Source organism: Cheilinus undulatus, linkage group 18 (assembly GCF_018320785.1).
Source record: "Cheilinus undulatus linkage group 18, ASM1832078v1, whole genome shotgun sequence".
Lineage (NCBI taxonomy): Eukaryota > Metazoa > Chordata > Actinopteri > Labriformes > Labridae > Cheilinus > Cheilinus undulatus.
In genome coordinates this window covers 13,735,270-13,743,809 of record NC_054882.1, presented here as the reverse complement: position 1 = coordinate 13,743,809, position 8,540 = coordinate 13,735,270, and the positions used below count along the sequence as shown (strand labels likewise).

Sequence of the window (8,540 nt, the reverse complement as noted above, 5' to 3'; positions counted from 1 at the left end):
AAACGTTTCCCTTACCAGCTGTCAAACTCAAACGCCACCTCTACTGACTACAGACAGAGACCAGTGGCCTGTAAATGGGAGGCTCTCCTGCACCATGGGGCAGCAAACGCATTAGCTAAACAAGCTAGGTACGTTCTTTAAGCTAATTTTCAGTACAGACGTTATGCGCTTTTTAAGGTAATATAAGTGAGTTAACTTTGAATGAGCTTATTTCTATGTAAGTGGGAAGATTTCTGCTGCTGGTTATTGTATATAAAAGCCAATATTTGAATGAGAGTTATAGACTAGCCTTTCTACGGATGTTTCCTCCATGTCGCCTCCATGTCCTCTTCACAAAGTAGTGCAGTCATGTTGTTCATGCTGTTGACCCACTTGGCTAGAGTCTACATGTCTGTGTTAACCCTATTATCAAGGTTACTCCTCACTGTTTACTTTGCCGACTTTGTTCAATGTATGTGAGCTGAGGGGTCAAAGCTTAAGCACCAAATATCAACATTATATTTAAAAACCAATTTCCCATGTTAGATAAAACAATAACTTTGATTGTGAAATACCATAACAAAGCAGCAGCAAGTTAACTTTATTTTATGGCATTATACACTATATGGACAAAAGTATTTGGCCACACCTGTTAATTGTGAATTCAGGTGTTTTAATCAGAGCTGTCACCACAAGTGGACAAAGTCATCAACTAGCCATGCAGTCTCCATGTTCAAACATTTGTGATACTAAACGGGTCGTTCTGAAGAGCTTATTACTTTGTGAAATTTAATCTCTGCTGGATATTCAACAGTCAGTTGTAAGTGATATTATTAGAAAGTGTAAGTGTTGAGGAACAACAGCAACTAAGCCACGAAGCGGAAGACCATGTTAAATTGCAGAGTGGGTTCAACAACTGCTAAGGCATATGATGCACTGAAGTCTCCAACACTGCTATTTCCATGGCTGAAGAGTTCTGAACTTCCGCTGGTATTTATATAAACAAATTGTGCAGAAGGAGCTTTCAGAATGGGTTTCCTTGGCTGAGCAGCTGCGTGCAAGCCTCACATCACCAAGTCCAATGCCAGGCGTCAGATGGAGTGGTGTAAAGCACACTGGACTGTGGAGCAGTGGAAACGTGTTCTGTGGAGGGATGAATCACAATTCTCTGTTTGGCAGTCAGATGAGTGAGTCTGGTTTTGGAGGATGCTGGGAGAAACTTACCTGCCTGCCTGCATTGTGCAACAGTGGAGTTTGGCGGAGGAGGAGTAATGCTATGGGGCTGTTTTTCAGGGTTTGGGCTAGACCCCTTATCTCCAGTTAAGGCCAATCTGAATGCTTCAGCATACCAAGACATTTTGGTCAGTGCTATGCTAAAGCCCTTTTCTATTCCAACATGACTGTGCCCCAGTGCACAAAGAAGGACTATAAAGACGTGGTTGGATGAGTTCACTGTGGAAGAACTTGACTGGTCCACACAGATCCCTTTCAAACCCATTCAAACCTTTGGGATGAACTGGAGATGATGGAGATTATGATTATTATTATTACTATTATTATTATTATGATGATGATTATGAGATTATTAGCCAGGCCTTCTCATCCAACATCACTGCCTGGCCTTATAAATGCTCTACTGAATGAATGGGCTCAAATTCCCACAGAAACACTCCTGTGGGAATCCTTCCAAGAAGAGTGGAGGCTGTTATAGCTGCAGAAGGGGGGACTCCATATTAAAGTGCACATATGAATACAATGTCATTATAGTCCCTGTTGGTGTAATGGTCAGACAGCCAAATACTTTTGTTCATAGTAATACTTTTGTTCATAGTGTAAGTCGGGATGGGTGGATTACTTCTTCAACTGAAAGGTTTCTTGGGGTGGATCCTGTAAAGTGTTACAGCTGTTTTTAAAAATGTGGTGTCTGGATATTTCTCATCTTCTCAGGTGGGTGCTGAAAGATGATGATGTGAACTGCCAGAGATTTTCTCAAGGATGCCTCTGCCCATTATTGATGGTAGGAAAGGTATTACAAGCCCTCTAAACTGGAAAACATTTGGGTTGGACCTAGAAGTGGGGCTAAAAACAATTTAACAACTGATATATTTGAACTTAGACACATTATAGAAAGAAACACAGTAAAGTTTTGCCTCTTATATATTGAGATATGCTCTCAAAGTCCACTCACAGGTAAAACAGATAGTTTGGGTCTTTAACATTTATGCAATAAAACATTGACCTTCACTGTAAAATACCATGAGACAATTAGCTGCTAGCTGAGTTTATTTTATAGCATACCAAGACAGAATTGTTAGATTAACTCTTCAACTGAAAGGTTTCTTGGGGTGAATCCTGTAAAGTGTTACAGTTTTCAAAAATTTGGTGTCTGGATATTTCTCATCTTCTCAGGGGGGTGCTGAAAGATCTGTGAACTGCCAAAGACTTTCTCAAGGATGTCTCTGTCCATTGTTAAAGGTAAGAAAAGTATTACAAGCCCTCTAAACTGGAAAACATTTGGGTTGGACTTAGAAGTAGGGCTATGAAGATTTTAAGAACTAATGTACATGGATTGATAAGCCTATAGACTAGAAACATGGTGATGTTTTGATTTTTATAAACTGATGTATGCTCCCAAAATCCACTCATAGATAACACAAGTGATCTGGGTAGTTTCCTTTGGTGTATTGCACTTAAAACCTCAATACTCAGTAGTGCTGCTGTTTTTTAAACAACATAAAGTAAACATGAAATAAGAGGTAAATATGAATGTGAGTTAATGTACTTGCAGCAGCTAGCAGATTTGACTTCAAAATCAGCATGCAGAATACAGAAACTATTTGAACTCCTTTATGCCATGTTTACGACAATAGGACACTATTTTTGTCATTTGTAGCACAAGAGGCACAGAGCAGATTATGTATTGGTTGTTTTGAGGTGTATAAGCTATGTAGCACAGCGCTACAAGAAAAAATATATCTAAATACCTTCAGGTTGTTTTCCTATTTAGTATTTCTAACTAGAGCCTTACTATAAAAGGGCCAATGTAGTATATTTTTCAGATAGGCATGTTGTTCTTTAATATGCCTCAACAAAATCACATTTTAAAATAACAAAAACATTTTTTTTCTAATTTGCCCGTAGAGATCTCTATGGCTGTACGTACTGTAGTAAGGTGGGATGAGTGCCAACTCCAGTCAAGGCAGCTGACCTTACCCCATCTCTACTTCCCCTGGCCACTTGCTAAGCTTGCTCGACATACTTTTCTCTGCCTGTCCTCTTTCTCATCTTTTCAGTTCTTTATCAGAAACAGTAGTCTTTTTGTGGTGGCAGTTATGAGTCATGTGTTACGGTGGGTAGTATCAGCATTGTCACTACCTGGATCTTGCAGAGCCCGGGTCTGTTGAAGGTGGCACTGCAGTTTGGGCTGTGATGGCCGTGTGGTTGGTAGGTTAGATAAAGAAAGTCTGTTGGCATGGAGGGGGATGACTCTGGGACAAACTGATCAAAACACCAGTGAAGGGGGGCTCCCAATTGACAACACTGGTAAAGTGTTTGGTTTGTCCTGCCCACTGCACTGCACAGTCTTGACTTGTTTGGGCGGATATGACTGGGTTTAGAGATTTCTTCACTGAGCACTTAATCATTCAGAATGGCACAAGTATCCTGTCCATCCATACATTTTCAACATGGTTCATCCCATTGGGGGCCGCAGGGGGCTGGAGCCTATCCCAGCTGTCACTGGGCAAGTGGCAGGCTACACCCTGGACTGGTCTCCAGTCAATTGCAGGGGTGACATATAGAGACAGACAACCAGGCACGTTCACACTCACACCTACAGGCATTTTAGAGTCACCAGTTAACCTAACAAGCATGTCTATGGTGGTGGGAGGAAGCTGGAGTACCCGGAGAGAACCCACACATGTAGAGAGGCCCTGACTGGGTGAACTAGGAACCTTCTTTCTGTGAGGCAACAGTGCCAACCCCTGCACTGCCATGTGGCCCACAAGTGTCTTTTTTTACTTAAAAAATAGCTGCAGAGTTGGTGTATCAGGAGTTCAGAAACTCATAGTGTTAGCCTTATTGGTATTTTTTCCCTCTATAATCTGTATTGGATTTTTTTTTTAGCCCCAGAGGTCTAATATTGATTGTACTCAACAATCCCTGTTGAGTAGAAAACTGTCAAACAGAAATGTTATTGGCTCATGCAGTGCAGATTTTACTGGAGGAAATATTAATTTTTTTATTCATAGAAAATTATGTTTTTGTTCCTGAGTTTCTGCATTTGACGTCACTGGCTCCGGCCTTATCCCGTTGCTATAATTCTGATAATCATGTGAATAGAATTACTTTATTATTTCACTGCTGCTGTTGAAGCTCTATAATCATAATTTCCCCTGAACTCAAAGTGGGTTTCATCTAATTAAAATCAGACACCTCTTTGTTAAAACCTATTAATATCTAGTAATTCTTCAGATAAGCATAGCAGTAATAAAAAGTGAGAAAATGTTCACATCACCCAAAGCTTATATGACATTCACTCCTCCTACATACAAGCTGTTTTTCTGACATTTACTCTTCTATTGCTTTCATATTTTAATGATGCCTCCATATGGTTTTTGATTACTAATGATATATTAACAGCCATGCACTTGTATCTCAAACATCTCTTCCATCGTTCTCCATTTAAGATGAACTTGAATTTTATAGGAAAGCATATTTAAAAGTAACTGATCAAAAAAGTTGGAATCTGTAATCATATGGAAGCTTGCAAACTTTACAAGCCATCTATGTGGCAAACACCTGAAGGTGTAGTGTGATGCATTCAGCTTTATGAATAATGCTTGAATGTGGGAGGTTAATTGCATGAGCTTTAATTATCACGTTGATGATAAGGCAAGATGTTCATGCTGACACCTCAGTAATGACCATGTTTGCAGAATTATATACATCCACATCCTACATGGCGTGACATACTGATAATTTAAGTTTGGGTGTGAAAGTTGCACTGAAAGCCGGAGTTTGTTGAAGTATTCAGATGCCCTTCTGTAACCAGCAGTTTCCTCTAGAATATGAGGATGTGGGTTAATTTGTGTGCTTTTTATTAGGTGCAAAAGGGTACCATTTTCTTTTTTGAGCCAACTATCCTGGAGATTTGAATTAGATTTGAGACAGCTAATGATGGGAAGGATGTAAAGCTCATTTATCTCCAACAGTCGTCTTGAGTCTTGTTTATATACCTCTTTGAAGAACAGGACAGATGCACACATTCTTTAGTGTAATTGCTAAAGCAGCCAACTCTCAAATCCTTAATAACAGAGGACTTCATATATCTCCAGTGTATTTACATGCTGAAGGCTTGCCTGAGCACTCACAAGAACATACACAAAGAAATTTTACTTAAATTTGACAGGCAGTTTTTATTTGGAGCTGTTTCCAAAAACAGACAAACAAACCTCTTGGCTGGCAACGACTGGTTTAATTCATGACAGCATTCCCTCAACAACTTAGCATATAGTCATTGGCATTTTCATGTTGTCAACATAATGGCAGTAAACTCCTAATAAAATTCAACATGTTCTTCTACAGCTGTTGAATATGATGCTGCAAGCAAATACCTGGGTACACGCAGTGTCTCCAGGTGTGCTCAATTACTGTCCACAGCATTATCACTGATGCCTTATGTAAGCACGTTGGATGAAGTGTTGAAAACAACATTGCTAATTGCTTGGTAAATTAGCCAAAAGGTGCAGGTTATAACCTTGAAATATGTTCAGCGTTAGTGTCTTTTTTAGCCAGGATGTTACATGTGGGTGGTGGAATCATGCTCGTGATGTGGCTCTAAGGATGGCACTGCAGGTTGCCCGGTCCAACACTGTGGTCCAGACAGCTGTCAGGTGGTTTGCCATTAAATTAGGAGCAGGCACATGTTTTACAAAGATTCGTACCCAATACCTTTAGCATCAAACACTTCTAACTGGGATAAAATCAGCTTATTCTCTGTTAATGTGCAATTCTTTGAAATAGGACAGACATGCTTCCTGATCATCTAATTGGGGATAGGAATTGATAATATTTTATTGCTATCGATGCCATTATCAATTCTGATCAATTTAATTCTTTATCGAACCCCTTAGTGAGTCCTTCCTGTGAATTTTTTTATAGCTCAGATTTTATTGAGTCTCTTTCTCCATGAACACTAAACAAGATGTCTGCCACCTTCAGTGAGAGTCAATGAAAATAACAAAAATGTCTCTTTTTTTGTTGTTGGAAGTGTGTCAGTTAAAACAAACCGCTCTCTGGATCTTCAATCTCTCAACTTGATATAGAATACAAAACTCCTATTCTTGTGCAAAAAGATGCATGCCTTGCATGAAATCACTCTTCGAAAGATGTTCCATGTCGTGCTGTTCGCGTCAGTTTTTGAGAAACAAAGCCACACTTACACAGGTGTAAAATCCCTATTTTCTGTTCTATTATCAGCTTTGAACCCAAACTAGCAAAGGCTTCATGCTGTAGTCCAGTTGAGTTTTCCAGCTAATACCTACCTCCTAGCCACAGTCATCTACAGACCTCTGTTTCGCCATACAAATTCAGATGGGGGGAAAAAAATAAGCTTGTTTTGTATTACGCAATACCAGAAGCAACTGCAGTGAGTCTGACAGTTTGTGAAGAAACTTCAGAGTGTTACGTTTCTAAAGATACAATGATTGTGCTTTTACCCCCAATGGTTCAAACACAGCATTCAGTTTGGTTTGGGTATCCCTGGATCCCTGACTGATTTTAGTAGGTGATCTGAGGGGTTAAAGTTTAAGGAATGATAATGAATGAAGAGAAAGACTTCAGCTGAACTAGGTCTGTTTGTCCAGTCTAAAACTTCACTTATTTATTCGTAGAGCCAATATTTACCGCTGATATGTGCAGATTTTCATAGTCAGTGTATCGATTGTAAATATCAACAGACCTGCTGATACTAATGTCATGCATCCCTGCATCCCTGATTTGTTACTGTTTAAGAGAACAATTTCATCTGCTATTAGAGTTCTATCCTTGTCTCCCTGCACACCTGTTAGTTCTGCAGGCCCTACCTGCAGTGACATAACCTGCAAAGAAACAGAGATAGATTAAGGGTAATTTATTCTTCTCTGTTGTTAAAACTGTGGGTATCATCTCTGGTTGGCAAGGCAAACCCCTTGAGGGGATCATTCTTGTTTTGTTTATTTGGGTTTTTGTTGAAAACAAGTTGAAGAAAAGGGTTATAATTTACACCCAATTTTGGTCAGTGGTTCAATCATTATTTCTTCAACATGAAAATCCGTTCTTTGCTTGAGGGTATTTCCTGTCACTATTAGAAGATAAAGAGGTGTTTGCCTGACAAAATAGACTTTTTATTATAGTACTGTGGTGCCCTTTTAAATTCTGCTTCATGTTTCATAAACCATAGTTATTATAAAAATATTTAAATAAAAGGGAAAACAACTTCTTTAAGATGTCTGGTGTGACCTTATCTGCCCAAACAGAGACAACTGTTTATTCATTCTTTACTCCTCAGGGCAAAATGAGCAGAGAGTTTGATGTATTTTTTTGTGATTTGTTCTTTAAGGCTTGCATTTAGTAAAGTATAAAAAAATGCCAATGAATGGTTAGGCCAAAATGTTTGCTGAAGTTAGATTGTTTGAGAACTTTTACACAAGCTCTAAATTGCTCTCATCTTCCTATTTGCTCCTTTGGTGGCACACAGATGTTTATGAACCATACATGTGGTTTTAGATTATGAAAAACATGATAAATAAAACATTTTATTACAAAATGGATCTACCGTTTTAGTTGGCAGAGAAGGCTCTGATCTAAAGATGGGTTAGTCAAGCAGCATGCTTTGGCTTTCCAGGGAGCCGATGGCTAGAAACCCCCATATGGATGGACACATTTATGACAATGCGTACTGAATACAATAGAATTAGTTAAAAAACAACTGATCCATAGTAGCTTGAATCTGAATATGAGGGTGCAATAAGCTTTAGGCTATGAAGGAGGAGGCTGGGGTGGAGGAGGTGAAGCTTTGCCAGCAGCAACAGTATGGTGCATGAGTATTAATGTAAGCAGAGATTAGTCTGAAGTACATCATATTCAAATGGATCACTGTGTTGAGAGATAGAGATGTGATTGGCTGTGGAAGCTGGGAGGCGATATTTGTGATCAGTTGGACGTCAGCTGATCACAGCTGGGCGAATGACTATCATGTTCTGCACGAACTAATGCCTAGCTTCTTTAGGAATTTGGTTCTAATCTACATGTTTTTAGAATATTTTCTTTTCTTTTAAATGCATGCTATTTTTAGCCTCTAAAAGAGAGATCAGAACCAATACAGTAGCCAGCCACAAAGGGGTGATTGTAATATTTGAGCTGAATATATCTGGGGCTGTTATGTTCTCCAACACTCAGTTTGATGCTAATATGATGTTTCCTGATTTGTAGGAAAGATGTGCAAGAAACAGGAAGTCAAAAGAAAAGAAGACATTTCATCAATAATGAACTAGTAAAACTGTGTTTATCAGGCATCATAT

The 8,540-nt window shown here is 39.1% G+C and overlaps 1 long non-coding RNA gene across 3 annotated transcripts in view; it reads left to right on the top strand.

The window, feature by feature from the left end:
• Positions 1-11: 11 nt before the first annotated feature.
• The window catches only part of LOC121526311, a 74,958-nt gene continuing 66,429 nt past the window's right edge, over positions 12-8,540 (top strand). For 2 of the 3 annotated variants that reach the window (XR_005993303.1, XR_005993304.1), the window contains exons 1-3: positions 12-128; positions 1,927-2,005; positions 2,389-2,454. This is a non-coding gene — a long non-coding RNA (uncharacterized LOC121526311). The remainder of the gene's footprint in view (positions 129-1,926; positions 2,006-2,388; positions 2,455-8,540) is intronic. The other variant, XR_005993305.1, reaches the window with a different exon arrangement.